The 21,107-nt window shown below is 38.1% G+C and overlaps 1 long non-coding RNA gene across 4 annotated transcripts; it reads left to right on the plus strand.

Moving 5' to 3' along the window:
- Positions 1 to 1,328: 1,328 nt before the first annotated feature.
- Positions 1,329 to 20,921, plus strand: LOC132770616 (uncharacterized). Of its 4 annotated transcripts, XR_010909517.1 has the most exons (5): positions 1,329 to 1,506; positions 2,660 to 2,988; positions 6,499 to 6,629; positions 15,599 to 15,658; positions 19,773 to 20,921. It is a non-coding gene; the product is annotated as an uncharacterized lncRNA (long non-coding RNA). The 4 variants fall into 4 exon arrangements; XR_009631019.2 differs by lacking the exon at positions 19,773 to 20,921 and having other exon boundaries at positions 1,331 to 1,506; positions 15,599 to 17,836; XR_009631017.2 differs by lacking the exon at positions 15,599 to 15,658 and having other exon boundaries at positions 1,332 to 1,506.
- Positions 20,922 to 21,107: the final 186 nt, after the last annotated feature.

A 21,107-nucleotide genomic window follows, 5' to 3' on the forward strand; every position in this document is an offset into this window, starting at 1 on the left:
TTCACTTTATGGGACCTGGTTCTTGAGTATTGTATCCCAATGTAGAGTTTATTGTTGTATTATTTGTTGATTGGTGATTTGTCTCTTTATAAATCCTTTCTAATGGATAGAGCCTGGGTATTCCCTGTTCAAAATGCTTGAAACCAGAAGTGTTTTTTGGATTTTAGAATACACATATTTCATAAATGTCTATAAAAAGATATATTGGAGATGGGATCCAAGTCTAAAGAAATTCATTTACCATACATATGCATGTATAAATCAACCTCATGTATAAGTCAAGCGGTGGTTTGGGGCCCAAAATTATAGATTTTTATATGACTGATGGATATGTCGAGGGTGGAGAGGGGAAAGTGCCAGTGCCATCTCAGAGGACTAGCTGCATCATCCTCACTTGACTTAAATTGTCTCACCATCTGTGGTCACCGTCATCAATCACAGCCAGCCCCAGAGTCCATGCAGGCTCCTAGCTGCAGTGGGTATCCTCTTGTGACACTGCCCCCACGCTCTTTCTGGCCATTCAGGTGCATCAGGGCCTGCCGTATAAAACAGAATATCAGAGCAGAATTAGATATCTGCTCTAAACTGGATTATCTGAGTCCACACTGCCATATAATCCGGTTCAATGTGGATTTTATACAGCTGTATGGAAGGGGCCTCAGTTGATGTCAGAACAAGACACCCTTAATGGGAAATGATAGCAGTGGTGACAAAGGCATGGCCCATAGGGAAAGAAGGGAAAAGGTGATAGTGGTGATGGCCTCTATGGACAGTGACCTGGTTCAAATTGGTAAGTTTGAGGAATTGCTAGTAAAATACCTGAGACAGAAGAATGTAAAATAAAGGCATTAGATTCAGATCTGGTGAGTTCTGATAGCAATAAATAAATGCCCAAGGTTTGTAATGCTGTTTTGTGTGCTGTCAAGTAATTTGTTTACTCATAGCAACATCAAGTGAACTTATCACATGATTCTCTTGCCAACAGTTGTTGAAAAGAGGTTAGCCATTGCCTTCCTCTTAAACAGAGACAGTGTAACTTGCCCAAGTCCACCCCATGGTTTCCATGGTCAAATGGGAGTCCAAACCAGATCTTCCAATGTCCTAATCCAACACAAAACACTGCACTACACTAACCCTCAATGGAGATATGTCAGAAGTGGGGTTTGAACCCATGCCTTCATTTGGAGATCGGTTGTGTGCATATATTTCATTAGAGTCTGTTAAATACATCTTGGTTTCTTGCCACCGCCATCCATAGATGCTGAAAGACTGAAACCAACTGAAGAAGGATTATTTGAATCCCAATGGCACGGATATCTCTTATAACTGAAGCCGGCTCATTCTACACTCTCTGCTGCTCCTGGAGGCTGTTTGCAAGTGCAAGAGCTTTCCCCCCCTTCATACAGAGTAGAGACAGCTGACTTCCTTGGTGAGAGCTTTGATTTCTGCAGCATCCACCACACATACAAACACAAGAAGCAATGGCAGGGCTGACAGAAAGCAAAGGTAACATTTTTATATCAGATATCTTAGAGAATAGCAGAGGGATGGACAGCTAGAAGGTTAAGAAGATAGGCTGGAAAGATAGGAAATGCTGTTGTGGAAAAAGGAGCCAGGGAAATGTATATAGATTACAGAATGCATTCTTTCTGTAACAAAGAGGACTGAGTACAAGACTCAAGTTGCAACAGGAAAAGAATATGGGCTATGATCATATACTTAGGGTCTGGGGTGGTATAGCTGATTTTAATGCCCCTCTTTTGCTTGTTTCCTTTATATCAAGTGCAAAAAAATTGAAGAGAGCATTTTTGTTGAAAGTGACAGGAAAAGACTGTATTCTTACCTTTGCATTCCCCCTTTCTCCCTCTGATAAACTTTAAAATAATTAGTTTGTTGTGCTTCTCAGGAGAAAGTCTATGAATTATGTCAAAATTAAATTGCTATTTTTATATGTAATTTTATTTACTTGATATTTTCTAGCTGGCAACTTTCCCTCTCTTATTCATGCATGTATGTGTGTGACAGAGAGAGAGAATGAAAAATATTTGTGATTTTTTAAATGGTTTGAATTTAAAGAATGCCATGGATAAAGCAAGTTTTCTTGAAAGCAAGATGTATAACATAGGTAATATTTGTGTGCTTGCATGTGTATGTGAACCTTTTACTTACTTTACATGTTGCACATGATGCAGTTGGCCATGGATACATTTTATATTTCAGCCATCAGCAAACAGGAGTACAGTTGCAGAATCTTATGGGCAATTTCACAACCCTCTTTGATCAGTTATATTTGCTGGTCATCCAGGCTTGTGTGCTAAATACTTGGCAATTGCTTAATATCTCTCAAAGAAAGGTGTTAAATCTTTCCAAGAAAAAGGATTGCCACGTGCTTTCAATCAGGGACTGCCTTTAAATTCTTATTCCTGTGACTCAGACATTTCTGAAACATCCCTTATATGTTTGGGTGCTGTCTGGCTGATTTTCTCTTATCAGCGCTTGGGCGTTTAACAAAAGAAGCTCATCTAAAGCACACTGTGAAGTCAATGGGAGTCAATACCTTTATAACAAAAATCTTTGTATGTGCTTCTGTGAGAATAAAATATCCTTTGATATCAGAATTTTTTTCTCCCTCTGTTTCTCTCTCTTATGTTTGGTCCAGTTTTGCTCCACTATTTGCCACATAAAACAAGAAAAGAAGCAGAAAGCGAAGATGAAAAAAATGAGGTGAAAAAGCAAAAGAACATGACTACACTTTCCTCTACAAACAAAGTTATCTGCCTTTTGAAGAAGGATAGCTGCATTTACAAATCCAACATAAACTGGCTAGTTCTGTCCTTTCTCCTCCTCAAAGCATATTAACGTTCCTTATTTGGGCTACAGCTGCTTGGGGAAATGTGGGAGTTGTAGTCTCCAAAAGAAATGTTTTTTAAACTCTGCTTTTATCATACAAGTGCATCCTTGTTCATTATTCCATCTGTTCCACAGACTGTAAGTTCTCCTTCAGACAATATGTGCAATTCAACCTTACAAATGCTTAAAATAGTGGTTCCCAACCTGTGGCCCAGCAGTGGTACACAAGAACTAAAATATGGTCTGCGGCCTCACCATTACTACACTATTGCAGCGAGAGTGACTGGTCTCACAAAACCCTCTTATAGTGCTGAGGCTCATTAAATATGGTTTTATGTGGGCAAGCAGATGGCAACTACTGGATGGCATATTTTCTGTATCAAAAAATAGAGCTGATGTAGTCTATCCAAAGTGATTTCCTGAATCACCACCCCAAATAACCAAATCAAATCTAAAGTTTACCCAAAACTGATTCGTAACCCTTTTGGTACTAATGTTGGAGAGTGATCCCTGGTCAAGTGGTCCCTGGTTAAAAAAAATAAAGGTTGGGAACCACTGGTTTAAAACATTGTATATGTTTAGTCAATAGGAAATCAACATCCTGACAATGACAAAATCTGGCTGTGTGGAGTGCCTCTGTGTAGTTGCACATTGTGCCCTTTTCAGATGTCTTATGGAAATTGGGGATGGGCGAATTCATGTTGTTTCCCCTCCATGTGTTCAGTATTTAAACTGTCATCTAAAGTAGATCACTATCTTTATAATATGCCTATTATACATGTGATACACAAATGGGATCAACTACAATAAAATCAAAGAGCAACTGAGGCAAGATTTGACCCAGAAACCTTTTCATATATGAATCAGTCTTTTAGCCATTGCATTACAGGATAATTAACAACTTTGCTTTGGGCAAGTGCCTCATGAAAGCCAACAGAACTGATGTTGACCTATGGCCCTCCAGTTGTGGTTGGAATTGCATTTGCTACTCACAATTAGCTCTACTACCTAAAGCTGATGGAAAGCGTAGGCCAAAATCATGTAGAGTAGGGCTTTTTTAACTTTTTCCACTTTCAACCCCGAGACATTTTTTGATGACCCCAGGTATACAGAAATATAAAACAGGTATAAAAATCTAATATTTACTGATAATAAATCAGCATTTGCAAGGCTGGTTTTACAGGTGAAAACTAGTACATGTTGGCAAAGCAACATCAGAATGTGGTCAAGATGCCAACAGTTATTGTGCTGGTACGGCTTTACCAGGAGCTTCAGCTTCGTATTCTTTCTATTGAGTGTTTGCATATATTCCAAGGTTCCATGCATTTGCAACAAGGTAGCTTCCCTTGGTTTGCAATCATAGGGCTAGCCACCTGTCTATCATTATTAAGTTCCGTCCCTTTCCCCAGGGCCATGGTAAGAGAGGGAGCCATTTTTAATTCAGTCTTATAGTGGAAAGCTAAGCTTTCCTACAGCATCCGGGGTAGAAATTCCGGGGAAAAACAGTCCCAAAGCTCTGGCTGGGAGCTTACAGCCTCTCAGCTTTACAGCATCTGAGGGAAACAGTCCTAAAGTTTCAGAAGAAAACAGTTTGCAGACCCAAAGAACTCCAGCTGGAGAATCTACATAGCCTTGACTGGTAGGTCTACCTGGGATTGGAACTGGTAGTAGAACCCACATCAGCAAAGCTTAGACAGTAGATTGCCTGGGAGGGGTTAAAAAAGGGTTTTCTTTGTTAAGGAAAGAAATAGTTCTCCAAACAAGGTGCCTGTCCATTTTGGAGCAAGTTAAGAAGCATTTGTTTAATCCGTTGAAGGTCCAAGAAGTGTTCGTTGTTTTATTGAAGACCTAAGCAATAATAAAGAACTTTGTTAAACATTTCAAGCCTTTTAAAGACTGTGTATGGGAAAATCCTTGAAGGCCTCTCACCTGTGGCACCCTGGCTCCCTGCTGGGCACAAAGAGCACATCCTGTTTAAAAAATCAATTATTACAGGCCCAGCGCGTGGCAGCACAGTTATTAATTAGGAAGAAGAATGCTCAAATTAGGAGGGACTGCAGCAATTTGCTTTTTTCTAAGCCAACTGGGAAGGTCAAGATTCTGTTCCCTCTAATCTTTCCCCTTCTGAGTTAAACTTAAACTAGTGTGCATGTCATACACAGCTTACAAGAATGGAAGTAAGCTGAAGACAAAGGGTGAAAGCTGTTGTTGAAGGTGATATGGGACATTTTGATGCTTCTAAAAGCATGGGACATGAGGGATTAATCAGCACTGTCACCTCCAAACTGGGACAAAATAAACTTATGCATAAAAGACAGAATAGCTTCCCAGTGTGTATTGAATGGTAATAGTGAAAATCTGGTAGTACATTCAAACAACTGACTTCCTAACACTGAGTACAGTTTATTTTTATAAGCCAGGAACTTTGCTTTAAGACAAAAATGGGTTGTTTGAAGCACTGTCCATTCTCTCAATAATAGCATTTTAATGGAATACTTCCTCATGAGCAGCTACACGAAGCCATCTGCATAATATAGGCCTTTCACTTCCACAAGATAATCTATCTTCAAAGCAATAAATCCCAGAGTCTTCAGCCAATCAAGCTGCCTAATTGGTTGAACATTTACAAACACTTGATAATTAAATTTGTGTTAAACTATGTAAAAGGATTTATGTTCCACTTCACCCAGATTGTTTCCCCCTTTCATTTTGCAAGAGTGAAATTCCTTCTGCCTGATGCTTCATTCAGGTGGTTAGATGCATCACATTATGTCAGTAATGTCACATTAGTAGTTCCTTCCACTGTAATGGGCTTGACATATCATGGGAAAAGCATATCAAGCCTCCTGAGTTTCAAACTGCCACAATTTCTTCACAACCAAAGAACCTTTAATATGATCATTTAATTAGATGCAAGGGATTGAGGAAGATGTTGCTGATGTTAATTTTGTCAAACTTTTAAAACTGGGATCTCTGCTGACTCATACATAAGGTTAGAGCCTGAACAGTACTTTTACTTTTTTTAAAAATGTTGGAGAGAGGTTGTATAACTTCCCTAAGAACATAAGCAAAGCTTTCCCAGATCAGACCTATCCAGTCCAGCGTTATGTTCACAAAGTAATAGATCCTCAGAGGATGCTTGCCATAGATGCAGGCAAAACGTCAGGAGAAATGCCTCTAGAACATGGCCCTATAGCCCGAAAAAACCCCACAAGAACCTAGTGATTCCAGCCATGAAAGCCTTCGACAATATAATAGATCAATTGTTTATGCAAAGCTTTTGCATACCCCTTCACACACACACATCTTTCTAAGCAGAAAAAGAAACACTTTCTTTCCAACTGTATCAAGAATACAGTTGCTTCTCCTCTCCCTCAGTTTTGGCACATAAAAGAAATCCAATTCAGTCACCTCTTTTTATTAGTCAACTTTGGAGCTTACCATGTTCAGCTCCAAACAGCCTCCCCCTCATTCTCTTTCCCTCCTTGCTTTCACATCTTGTTCAACCATATAGGCATGCTAGGAAAACTATATTTTTTAAAGTTTATTTCTAAAGAAATGTACATTTAAAATGTTGTAAATTGGGGCATACAATTTAAAATTTACCTGTACTATAATGGTAGGCTTCTTCTTTTATTTACTGGATAGGAAAAGAAGATCGCATCTACTGGACCCACCTGTATTGTAAATATGTCCGCTTTCTCTGCTAAGATTCGATCACTGGATCTTCATGCATTTTTGGTGAAGATTTGAAGATGTGTCTACAGCTGTTGGAGTTGGTATGTGGCTGATCAAACAAACTTTATTATGTATTCAAACTACCTACAAGGGAAGGGCAGAAATCCCTCTGTGTAGCCTAGCCTTGTCCACCGTTGACATATCTGCCAGTCATACCACAAGTTGTTCACTCAGTAGCCATGTGAAAGACTCATCTATTTGTTTAGGATTTCTTCTTGATTTGAAATCCTAACCAATCTTGAATTGCCACTGGAGGGACGGTAGCATGGCTGCTGGTCCAAGCAGCAGGAGCAGACCTATCTGCTATAACCCCAATATCCATGCATAGGCATTCAATTCATCATTGTTTTTCCCCTCCCCATATGGGCATAAACACCCCTAACTGTTTTCCCCCTTCCATCTTCATCAAAGGAAGCTGGATTTATTTCCTGATGCTAGCAATGGATTGAATAAGGATAAACAATTTGAATCTTAACTGAGCCAGAAGTGCTTTCGGTTTATCAAAAACAGATAAGGATACAGATATCCAATGTTTTGTAGTCCAGTCATGTTTCCTTTCAAGATTCAAGGTTATAGCATGAGGATACAATGGACATCCAGTCTTTGCAGATGGCCGAGAGAAAAATGTGACCAGCTTTATTCAGTTACATCCACTTTTAAGAATGTAGTGTATGTGAGACTACTTTTGTAATCTACTTGAAAATTACAACTAGTATGTATGGTGCAGACTTTTGATTGAAGCTAATTTTAGAGAGCATGTGACCCTTTTGATACAGGAGTTTCTCTGGCTGGCAGTTTGTGTCTAGACATAATTCATCTGGTTATGACTTATGAAATCCCATGTGACTTGGGTTTAGATTATCCGAAGAAGTATATTTTCTCATAGTAATCTGACTAGGATTTTGTATGCCTATGGGAATTTCTTCTTTCAGTCTTGTCCCCTCCCATGTTTGGAAGAATGTGAGAGAAGGTTTTCTCAATGACTATTTTTTACAGGACAAAATTAGTTATTATCATCACTTACCAATATTAACTTCATATCTCTGTGAAGAATAATTAAAAATCTATAAAAATATCTCTAAAGACATAATTAATGCCACTCGAGAGATTAGAACATGGAGCAATAGATTCACATTTCAGGAATTCCACCTAAACATTAGAAAGAACTTCCTTATGGCTAGAAAGTTTTGACAGTGGGATATTTAACCTTGGAGCATGGTGGAGTATCCTTTTTAGAAGCTTTTAAGCAGAAGCTCAATTACCATTTGTCAGGAGTGCTTTGATTGGATGAACCTGCATGGTAATGGACTGGACTGGAAGACGCTTGTGGCACTTCTAACTCTGTGATCCTATGATGCATTGAAATAATAAAATCTTGAGGATGGAATTCTGTTGATGTCTTACGCATGGAAAAGTTCTTCTACAGAAATTATCAGACTTTTTTGTCTGATGCACAATGACTACATTAATTTCAAGGTTGCAAAAGCAGAATTGTTAATCTATATGCATTGCAAATTGATGTGTGTGTGCACACACATGCACACATACATTTGGTTGCGTATGAGATTGTACATTTGGCCCCTTGGTTCAGTTGTGCAAGACTGATCTTGCCAATGTAGTACAATGATTTATACTATGTAACTCTTATGTAAAACTTCATTTCCCAGTATCGTACTGATAACATAGACAGCCTTTTCTGTTGCCTACCCACCCCTTTAAAAACTCTAACAATATAAAAAATTTCAAAATTCATTAATTTTGGAGTGTGAAATCCTTATTGCTCTATTAAAACAATTATTAGTACAGAGAGCCACACCACAAGATAAGAGATATGTGAACCCTACAGCAATCGGACTAAAGTCTTCGCATAATCTGTGCTCCACATTTGGAACATAGCAAAAGTCAACAAAGAGATTGTATTTCTCAGTTGCTTCAAAGATGTTCAGTTTCTCTAAGTCTCATGAGATTCTAGTGTCGGCTTACTATCTGAAGGAAGTGGTAAATGAGACATTCTCACTCAAAATGAAATTTACAACTTACTGCAGAATTTGTGTTACATTTATGATGTCATTCTCAAGTTTAATAGAAACCAGAACTTAACAAACCAGAAAGTTGAATGTCAGAGGGTTTAAAAAAGAAAAAAGAAAACAGCTTTCATGTTGACCTCTACTCTTTAGAAACTTCAAATCTGTTTCACATCAGAAGCAGTGAGGACAGAAGAGTACATGGGAAATGAATAGGCATGGCCATTTATAGAGGTCCAGTTAAGTTTCTAGAAATCCGGTGGGATTCATGACATAAGCAAAGAGCAACAAACAGCAGGTGATAGGAAGGATTTATATAAAAACAAGAATACTTTGAACTCAGATGCTTTTATTCATTATCTGCACATTTCCAACCAAAGGGTGCATTTTAAAGAACACATAAATAAATAAACCAGAAATGTTATAAGCTTTTTTTAAAAAAAAAACAACATGTGAAGTGTAGGAAGAAAATGTATCTCTGAGAGATTTTCATATTCTAACATGAGTAACAGATTTTAAATTCTTCCAATTTGTTGCTTATGTCCTGTTGCAATAAATGGGATCAACATATTTAAGATGGCATGATGTTTTATAAACTTGAGTCCCCAAAAGTGTGGGCTATAATAATATTTAGTCTTTATGATGCCACATAATTTTTGTTGTTTTTGCTGCAGCTGATTTGAAATAGTCACCCAGAGAATTCCCATGAGAGCCTTCAAATATCTTGTCTTCCATCTCTAGCTGCATTTTTAACCAATACAACTCAGGAACAGGTACATCAGTTGTAGCTTCTATCTGACTATTTGAGAACTGAAAAACACACACATATATGCATTATTTATTGGGAATACAATTACACCCCGATCTTCTAGCCAGCACAGTAAATCATCATCATGATAAATCCTTTCCATGTGAATATGATTGAGACCTACTATCAGCTACAGAATTCAGGCCCAATTTTCAGGCTATGGCCTGTACTTTTCCATCTGGATCAGACCAAAGGCATTTCTAGCCAAGCACTCTGTTTTCCATAGTAGCCAATCAGATACTTATAAGAAGCCTGCAAACAGGATGTGAGTCACAACAACACCTTCCAACTCATTTTTGCCAGGAAATGATATTCAAAAGTATACTTCATTTTATTAAGGAAGTGTGATACAGCCACTATGAACCATGTGACTCTCTGTATGTTGTTGTGCTGCTACTTTATTATTATTATTTAGAGTATTTGTATCCCGTCCTTCTCACTTCCCGAAGGGGGACTCAGGGAAGGCTTACAATTGGCAGTCATTAGATGCCTACAAAGAAACAAAACAAAAAATTAACGTGAACAGATCAACAGCAATAAAAATACATTAAAAAGTGATAAAAATACATTAAAAATATTGACCCTTAAAATATGAACACAACCAAATCTGAGTCCGCAAATCCAAATCATAATCTGGAGATCCAGTCTAAGGTCTCGTAATTGACAATTCTTCATGACACAAAGATCTGATTTATTGTCGAAGGCTTTCATGGCTGGAATCACTAGGTTCTTGTAGGTTTTTTCAGACTATAGGGCCATGTTCTAGAGGCATTTCTCCATAAAGATTTGATTGTTTGAATTTTATATTCATATTTACAAGCATTTAATTTGTTTTCGATTTGCATTATTTCATGTTTGCTTTTAGCCACCTTAAGTCCTTATGTCAGGAGAAAGGCAGGACAAAAATAAAATAAATAAATATCATTTGACATAATTGCAGAATTCTACTATCATATCACTTCTATATAGGATCTACAAAGTCAATCTTCTGTACCAGTGTTTCTCAACCTTCCAGATCCCTGATCTTCTAGATACTTGGGACTTCAACTCCCAGAATTCCTGAACACTAGCTTTATAGACGGAGTGTTGAGAAACAGTATATCATGCGGTAATAATTATTGGAAATGTTTAGTGCTGGCATAAAGACTGTGTGTCCAATGGAGATATCTCCACAGTGACTACAAAAGAACTGGACCTATCATTATGCGAGTCAGACAACCTTAGGTGGCAGATAGAGGTGGACAGTGCAACTCAGTGCAACTCAGATTTTCTCTTGAGTTTCTATACTTGCCTATCTTGGAAGACAGAATTGTGTGGGCTACATGGTCTGTCTGCATTCACACCTGAAACTTACCTTCTTCATTCAAGGATAGTGGAGAATTATATCCAGTTGTCAAATGATGCTGAAGGAAAACTGACATATAATTTCTGTTGATTCTAATATGGAATGGAGTGGATGTTCTCTTATCCTTTATCAGCAAAATACATTATGCCAACCCTGTTTACAGCTCTTTATGAAGTTATTCTAAGGCACCATCCATTTGGGGGAGTTGGAATGACAGAATTAGCCTTTGCTGATTCTACTTTTGGTTTGACTTGGGCCAGTCTAATTGCCATAATATTGCCTTTTATGTATAATAATGAATAGTCTTATTAGTCCCCATATCTGAACTTGTAAACATTACTCTCTTTTTTGCACAACTCTCAGAATCCCACACTTAGCATGGCCACTGGGTATGCTAGCTGTGGGATTCTGAGATATGAAAAACTGAGTTTTCTGAACTTTGGCGCCAGCACTAAAGCAATAATTTGCAGTCCCATAAATTGCTGCTTTTGCTCCCCAGCTCAGAGGTTGTAGCTGTAAATGCATTTGGTTTTAATTTTCTAATGCCTTTTCACAGGGATAAAACTCCTAATACTCAGGCTTCCCATAAGAATTCCTGTCCTCTTACATTATTTCCTACCAAATGCAAAGGCTAAAAATCCTGCTCAGCCACTCTACTCTAAGCTAATGCAATAAATTTAGTCTAAAATCCATTTCCTTTAAGAATTTATGATAGATAAGTTTTTTTTTAAAAAAAAACATACTTATGAGGAAAAATTCCACACCACATTGACTTCACAAAGTGGGGGGGACTGTAATGATCTAGAGAGTCACATACGTTACTTCACTAGCAGTTCTACCATCTTTGCAACTAGTAGTCTGTATGCGGAATACAAGTATGTATCTATCTAGGTAAAAGAAAGGAGTCAATATAGCTAAAATAGACAGATATAGACAAGAATTTATACAGGGAGAAAGGCATTGTGAGTCTGTTTTCTGTTTTAACTCATCAGGGTTCCTGTCCACGTCTCTGTAATAGATGACTTTCCTTCCTTCTCAACTTTCCCCAAAACAGCAGCTTTTTCCATCATTGATTCAACACATCATCATCCTCCACAATGAGGTGATAACACCTGTATTTATATCTGCCAAGGGACTGACTGTGGATGATGAAAACAGTCACCATAAAAAGTATAATTCTTTGCTGTGGTGGCTGTATCAGCATTTTTCTTAATTATTTTTGACAGTTTATCTATTGCACTATGAGCTTTCACAAGTGACAGAAGTGATAGGAGGGAAATATATTTTATGAGCTACAACTAACAAAATACATTCCCTGTTGATATCCCCATTAGGGATCTTGAGAATTTTTGCAGACACCAGGAGATACAACAAGGTTATATTTTTTCCCTTTGGTCATCTTTGGCATAAAATAACAGTTGCTTTGGAAAGGAGCCTTGTCTTCAATCTCTGTGATTAATACAAAGCAATTTGGAAGAAAAGCCCAATATTTTTGAGCATACCACTGTTGTTTATTTAGGCCATGCCCATAATTCACTTTGTTTACAAAAATATGAGACAAATCAAACAAGGCAAAGAAAGAAATAAGCAGTCTTAACCATCTATATTAATACAGTCATCTATACATTCATGTGTAATGGTTAGGAAATAATTACATAATCCTCACTTTCATTGAGATCATAAATATTAGTTATTTAAGCATGCCTCAAGTCTACAACCTTTTGTTTTAAAACTATTTTCACAGCAAATTGTTCAAGAAGGGAGCATAAAGCATGACTTGAGTGGAACTCAGTGTACTATCTTATCTAGCAACAGTGCAACTTGATCCTAACTATATATTTTTTATTAAATCATCTTCACTATTCATGCTTGTGTTTTATGAAATTTCCCTCCTTCATACAACAAACAGCTGTGGCTCTCCCCCACACTCTGTATTTGATGCTATGCTTTTTCATTGTAATATTAGTATAGGAGAGTGGTATAGGAGTATCTGGGGTCATCCTATCTAGTCATAGCTCACCTCTTTTTTGTATACCATGCAAGAAGAAAGGTGAAATGTAACATACATGCATACATACATACTACATATATACATATTCCTAAAGGCACCACCAACTACAGCACCACATCTCCAGCTTCACCATAGACAATAGGCAGAATCCATTATTCACACTGAACATGGATTTCATGAAGAACAATGGCTGCAACCCACCCCTTTAAGAACTTGAGGTCCCTGGAACACAATGTCTACAATCCCCTTTATGTGTTCCCTTTAACTTGTTGGAAAGACTGGCATCCGATTAGGGACATACATATACACAGGTTTTCTATACATGTATACTATAAATGCGATTTTCCTGCTTCTTGGCAGGGGTATGGACTGAATGGCCCACGAGGTCTCTTCCAACTCAAGGATTCTATTATTCTGTGTCCTTCTTTGGTTGCTGTGTGGGTTCATAGTCTCTTCATCCCTCTTATTCCCTTCATGTCAGAAACCTATGCATTAATATTCCCCTCTCTTCCTTTGCCCTTACATGGCCATTCCCTGTTATGGGGGAAATGGGCAGGATTGCAGAAGCACCTTTCTATGACCAGATGCAGAATGAGGACATCAATGCTGAGGAGGAGTCTTCTAGGGGTCTCTACGCTGGTATCATAATTTTGTCTCTGGCTACAAGGATGTAGTCAGATGTCTCTGCTGACCCGATTGATCCCCATACAGTAGGCAATGGCCTGGTGGAGCTCTTTAGAGGCTATTCAGTAGGTTGGGAGAGTAGTGGACATGGCTTAGCAAACTGACAAGTTAAGAGTCATGGAGCTGTATATAGCATTGAACATATACCTGCACGCCACTTCTTTAAAAAAAAAGAGCAAAGGATTGGATAAAATATGGTGACATACTCAAGCATAACTTGGATTTATAGTCACATACTGTATATCAATTTATGGAAAAGGTACTGCTTCTTTTGTAACTTCTTGCAAGGAAGGCAACATCCACTGAGAGGGAATTTATGGTCCAGTATAGTGGTTGATGGAGAGAGGATGGAACAGTGATTGGCAGCAGTTTTGAGCCATTTCACCACAGAGTATGCACACAGCCTGAGTACTCAGTTACAATAGGTAGTCTACCATAGGTAGAGCATTATGCAACTAGAGCGAAATGCACAAGTAAAGCATTATGCAGGATTAGGCCAATTGTGTGTGTGTGTGTGTGTTTTGTGAAATGAGCAACCTCACTGAGTTAGCTATCCTGCCAGTTATAGGATCTGGAGTATGACCAGAAGTCAATACCAGAAGCTGAGGAGGGGAATACAAGGGGGAAAAGACTTTGCAAATTGGCTTATCCCCATATCATTATAGTGGACTGTGGGAGCAGACGAGGGGGTGTGTGCACTTTTTTGGCAGGGTCAAATGCATGTAAATAAAAAAAGCAACATGGCTGAGTTAAACTTAAATGATCATATTTATTGTCAAAAGGATAAAATGCTGTCAGTGTCTGCAACAGGTGGAGTAGTTATTGAATCATAGTGTTGGAAAGGGCCACATGGGCATCTAATCCAATGGAGAATTTCCAACTGATTGTCCTCAGAAGGTAGGTGTTCAACCTCTTTTTGCAGACTCCCAGAGAAGGAGACCCCACCTACTTCTCTGGGCCTTTAGTTTCATTGCTAACTGCTTTTGCTTTCAAGAAGTTCCTTCTAATGCTCAATCAAAATATGTTGTAACTTAAAACCATTAAATCTGACAGCAAAGAAGATATCTTCCTGCTTTGTTTGATTGCTATCTACAACACGTGAATTGAATGTAAGAACATAGGCATTGTGCATACAGTCAGCCACTATTAAAGTAATAAACACATGTGACCTCTGTGGCAATTCTGGCGGTGCACATTGGGGGGGGCATGGGGAACCCATTGCTCCCTGCTCCACATTGCATGGCTTACCCACGTCACCATCCTACTGGAGGAAGTGTTAACCGCTTGGTTTCCTTCCATTGTTCATGGTGGAACACGGGAAGCCTCCCATTTTGTCACCATTTTGGTGCCTTCCCTTTAAGCACGGAGCCCCGCCAGAAGTAGCTGTGGATCACATAATGGGAACCGGCGGGCTCTGTGCTTAAAGGGAAAGTGAAGTGGAGCAAGCCGCTGATTTCACCCCCATCTGATGAAGTTGCTTGTTTGAAATTGCCCACAGACTGTTATGTTGCTTATTGATTCCCGGAATTCCTAAATATGTGTAAACCTGTATGTACAAGGGATTATATGTGCATGCAGCAAAGATCAAACAAGCCATGGGGTTATTCACAGATTCAAATTTGTCTCCATGTAACAGTCCCCAAGAGTCCCTGGGGATGCATTCACACAGAGAATCGCTAAAACAAAGTAGAATCCCAACAGATACAGTTTGGCTTTTTTAGCAGCAATTTCTGTAATCACAGCAACACAATTTGCAGCACCATGATAACAGGAATCATTCCTGAGAAGTAACAGCTGCATCTGCTGAAAGCTCAGTTAATATGAAACATTCTCTGCATGATGCATCCCTGGAGAGCATGGTGGGGAGATGAAATTGACTGCATGGACTGTCCTAGAGTCGGTTATTTGGTTTCAGTGCAACAGTTTGCTTTCAAACATGACATGGAAAATGTTGTAGTAGTAATGAATAGCACAAATCTCTTTTTCTTTCCCTGACCTCTTCTCTTTTGCCAAAACAGAGAAATTTTGTTATACTTTCTAAACTAATATTATCAAATACAAACGGATGTCTCTGACCTTATGTTCTCAAAAGAAATCTGATCACCAATACAAACATTTTCATACATTTTCTTTTGCAGAATCACGGGCTTTACAACTTTAAAAAGAAAGCAAACAGGAAGTAATCATGATGAAAAATGGTTGGTATGGTTTGTAATAAAAAGGAACAGAAATGTCCAGAGAGCTGGTTGCTGGCATTCTGTAGAATGGAAAAGATGCGAATGACGTGAAAACTACAAAAAAACTACAAAAACTACAAAAAATGTTGAAAGAAAACATTTTCATTCTGCAACTCCCAGAACAGGAGCAATGCAGCAAAATTACTTTATCAAGCTTTGCAAATAATAATAATAATAATAATAATAATAATAATAATAATAGAATCAGAGAGACCACAAGGGACATATAGTCCAACACTGAGTATGATCCTATGGTCAGGAATATTAAGAGAGCAGGAAGTTGAAGTTGCTGGACCATCTCTTCCAACAAGTCCACCAATAAGGGGGAGGAAAATAGCAGATACACTGAGCATTTTGACACACTTCTGGTGAAGTGGAGGGCTCTGGAATCTGGGAAAGAGACTATTCTTGAGGTTTGCCTGAAAGTTATGCTTCTGCATTGGGAAGGGGGAGTAATTGAATGAGGAGCAACTCAGCTATTCGACTGGCCTCATGATCCAGGTGTTTCACCCAATAGAAGGCTGAGAATGACGTAGAAGCTACACCAGCTGATCCTGCATTATAGTATTCATCGCTTCTTGTTCCTTTTGAGATCTGCAGCAATTTGCTTTGACAACTAGGAGGGAGATCCACAAAGTCAATGACGTGTTCAGCTATAGACTAAACATATACAGTGGGCCCTTGGCATCTGCTGGGGTTTGGTTCCAGCAACTCCTGTGGATACTAAGATCTGTAGATGCTCAAGTCCTGTTTATACAGTGATGTAGTGAAATTTCATTTCTTTGATGGAAATGGTCTGAGTCTCACACTCAAATCGAGTCTTGAGTTTAAATGTTCAATGGCTAGAATTGTGTATGTCACACTGTAGCATAATAGGTCTGCATGTGGGATTGTGCTACAGATCGCCATCAAACCCCCTGGATATACTGCTGAGCTGCTGCAGACTCAGACTGGATCTACACGACCATAAAAAGGTCCAGATTATCTGCTTTGAACTGATTTAGATCCAGCCTCACTCACCTGTCGCTATTCGTTGGAGAGGAAGGGGAAACTGTAGAAGGATCTGGCCATGACTCTATAGCCAGATGCAAAATGATTGCATTCTCTACTAAAGTCTTCTGGGATGGGCTAGAGCAGTGTTTCTCAACTTGTAGGTCGGGACTCCTGGTAGGGAGTCACGAGGAGATGTCAGAGGGGTCACCAAAGAGCATTAGAAGACACAGTATTTTATGTTAGTCATGAGGGTCCCATGTGGGAAGTTTGGCCCAATTCTATCACTGATGAGGTTCAGAATGCTCTTTGATTGTAGGTGGACTATAAATCCCAGCAACTACAACTCCCAAATGTCAAGGTCTATTTCCCCCCAAAACTGCACCAGTGTTCACATTTGCCAAGTTTGGTCCAGATCCATCATTGCTTGAATCCACAGTGCTCTCTGGATGTAGGTGAACTGCAACTCCAAAACTCAAGGTCAGTGCCCACTAAACACTTCCAGTATTTTCTGTTGGTCATGGGAGTTCTGTGTGCCAAGTTTGCTTCAATTCCCTCATTGGTGGAGATCAGAATGCTCTTTGATTGTAGGTTAACTATAAATCCCAGGAACTACAACTCCCAAATGACAAAATCAATTGCCTCTCCCCAACCCCACCAGTATTCAAATTTGGGCATATATCATATTTGTATCAAATACATCCTGCATATCAGATATTTATATCATGATTCATAATAGTGGCAAAATTATAGTTGTGAAGTAGCAACAAAAATAATTTTATGGTTGGGGGTCACACAACATGAAGAACTGTATTAAGGGGTCACGCCATAAGGAAGGTTGAGAAACACTGAGCTAGAGGTTTTAGTGAATGATAAAATCATTTCACATGTGAATATGGGTACAAAGAATTGTGTTTAATAGCACATACAACATGATCAACAGTTCATTTTCCAAATCCAGTCAATCAGTTCCTATTACATATAGAAATTGACTTGTTCACCAATTCGTATAGTATAAACACATTCTTGAGAATGTAGAAACTTGCCCAAAACTGCAAAAGTTATTCTGCTCTGAGAAGATATTCTTGATGAAACAAACATATTTTTGGAATTTCTTTCAATTCAATGAAAAATGTATAGTGTGAACAAAAAAAAAATTGGGGGAGGGGGGCGGGGGGGGGTGGGAGACAGGAAGACAGAGATAGAATGAATGAAGCCCTGTACAAAAACACATAAGTCCTTCATCCTGACTGCTGCTATTAAGTGAAATTTAATTATCTTTTGCACAAATCTAAACATAGGGAATTAAATTATGGCCTATTGGTTAAGTCTGTTTTATACAGCCTTATAGATTCAAACTAAAGAAATTAACTTACTAGGACAAATCCTTTCGCTTACCAGCACTACTATCAAAAGCCCATAGGAACTATACCAAAAATCATTATAAAAAGCACGAGAAATATAAAAAGCACGGAATTATTCTCAGGAGAAGAGGAGAATCTCTGTGTGTTTTGAAGACACAGCAAGCAAACCATGAAATACAGAGTTGAAACGTTTGGGATCACTGTGAAAAGTTTCCATGTTCCCTCTTGTTAAATAATGCTCCAAGACAGTCTAAAGCATATGAATAGTTCTTTCACAGGTCACAGATTCTATTCAGTTCTTGGACATTGTTATTATCCAACAGAAATAGAGAGCCCTAATTAATATTCTACACATACCTGGGAGAACACTCTTAAGGAATTCATCCTCTGGTGGCTTAGCTTTTTAAGGAAACATCACACAGCAAGACATTAAAATTGTAACTTGTTAATGCACTGTAAACCCAGTGATATTATTAAAAGTTTAATTTAATAAAGGCACAACCACCAAATAGACTTGTTTACCCAGTTTACCTTGTCTTTTACTATGCAATCGTGCTAAAGTGTGTATTTGAGTTGAACTGTGAAGTCATTTTGCAAGTAATTATATTCTTGGCATTTTTCTGAATATAATATAACAATTACCACAGCAATTACATTTTATTGGGATGCCCTAAGAAAAGACAACATTACTATTATGGAGAGAAGACATTTTTCAGGCAATGTTAATATTTGCTCTGATGCACATAGCCCCCTGCTATAGATTTGTTTGGATATTTCTGTGACAGACAACAGTTCTAGACTTTGATTCCTGGAGCTTAACAAAGACAATAACTTTTTAATAACTCATGTGTTTTTACTTAATTTTTCCTTCTTTTTGTGATATACCTCTAAATATATCTGTTTATGTATAGCATAATAGAATCATAGAGTTGAAAGAGACCACATGGGCCATCCAGTCCAACCCTCTGCCATGCAGGAAAATCACAATCAAAGCAAACCTGGCAGATGGTCATCCAGCCTCTGTTTAAAAGCCTCTAAAGAAGGAGTTTCTACCACATGCCAAGGCAGAGATTTCCATTGTTGAACAGTTCTTGCAGTCAGGAAGCTCTTCCTAACGTTCAAGTGGAATATCATTTACTGTAATTTGAACCCATTCCTCCAAGTTCTAGTCTCCAGGGCAGCAGAAAACAAGCCTGTTCCCTCTTCCTTATGACATCATTTCAAATATTTATACATGGCTATCATGTCTCCTCTCAACCTTCTCTTCTGCAGGCTAGACATACCCAGCTCTTTAAGGGCATGGTCTCCAGACCTTTGATCATTTTCGTCACCCTCCTCTGGACACGATCCAGCTTGTCAATATGTTCCCAGCTAGTTTTAAGAAAATTGATGCCATGATCAATTTCCTGGTAGACTGTATTTGTGCATTTTTCACATAGCTTTTTTTTTTTTTTGGAGGATTGGGGCTATTTTCATAGGGAGAAAATAATCTAATTGCTCTGGCACACAATAAAAATAAATAAAACTCATCTATTTTGGACATATACACAAATTCAACATAGAACTTTGGGCAGAATATAAATATACAGCCAAGAAGTATACAGACATGACCTAATTGATAGTATTATGAGAAAACAATGTTTTGAAAGACCTTGGATCAATTCTTCTGTCTGGCTCTGTCTGAATGTTCTTGGATCTGAATCACAACTTCTATATTTCAGCTTCCAGGGTTTATCCCTCACTCTTCTGCTGTGTCTGCTGGGTGCCTTTCAAGAATCTCTTCTTTAGTTAAACTGTTTGACTTTTCCTGCAAGTAAAGACTGCAGGATATGTGTTTTCCATACAAGCCCTCAGTTTGATAGGTTGAGTATCTCTTATCTAAAGTGCTTGAGATACGAAGTGCTTGTGATTTTGGGATACCTGTATTTGCATATACATAATGAGATATCTTCGAGATGAGACCCAAGTCTAAACACAACATTCATTTATGTTTCACATATGCCTTATACATGTAATCTGAAGGTAATTTTATATACAATATTAATTTTGTGCATGAAACAAAGTTTGGGTACACCAAGTATTCAGCCACTTATTTGTACAATTTTGGATTTCAGAATATTTTGGATTCTGGAAATACATCTTTTTATTTGAATCTACTTCTTTAGGAGCCTTTCTTAAAGCACTACATCATTTGAACGTCATATGATATTGAACTTACAAACCTTGGTTATAAGAGAAATGTCTTGTATGAGTATGTTTGTTTATAATACATTAACCATATTCCTTTGGATTCTGCTTCATGAATCATTTGTCTGTCCCATGTAAGGAAGGTTTTATGTTAAGAAACCTGTATTGTGAATCATTGTGTAGTATACTTTGAACTTCGACAAGCTTTGTTTGTACATTGAATGCTCCATGACTATAGAATACATATGAAAAACATTCTTATGATTTATATTATTGGATTATATTATTGTCTGCTGGAATTTAAGACACAATTCTATTTATTTATTTATTTATTTATTTCCTGCTTTATTTCTCCATATGGAGACTCAGAGCAGATCACATTTAAAGACATTACAATACTTTAAATGTACAATGCAGAGATAGTTAGTGAGAAGCTTTACAGCTATTGGGAAGGATAGCTGGTGAAGTGGAGAGACAGATCCAGAAAAGGACTGTCTGTGAGTAGTTTAGGATTCCTGGGCAGAGAGGAAGTCTGTCAGTAATTTCTGGAGGGAGAGAGGAGTGTTATGTGCAACTAAGTTTTGAACTGCTTAAAGAAACTGTACACTTTATTCAACATTAAAACAGCTAAGCTTAATGCCTGTTTTGTTCAAGTTCTCTCAAATAAATAACGTTGTTATTTGTTCACAACATCTGTCTCATTTGTGCCTCTGTGTGAGAAGTTTCCAAGAAGTTTACTGCAGAAATCAAAGTTTAAATGGCGGCAGCGTGTATTTCTAAAAAAGAATATCTTTAGTGTTACCTCAGAGCACAAAGCCTGAGTGTGAATCCAGCACATTCTAGCCTAAAAATACCCCAAGTAAGCCAAG

Source organism: Anolis sagrei, chromosome 3 (genome assembly GCF_037176765.1).
Source record: "Anolis sagrei isolate rAnoSag1 chromosome 3, rAnoSag1.mat, whole genome shotgun sequence".
In the NCBI taxonomy this organism is placed as follows: Eukaryota; Metazoa; Chordata; class Lepidosauria; order Squamata; family Dactyloidae; genus Anolis; species Anolis sagrei.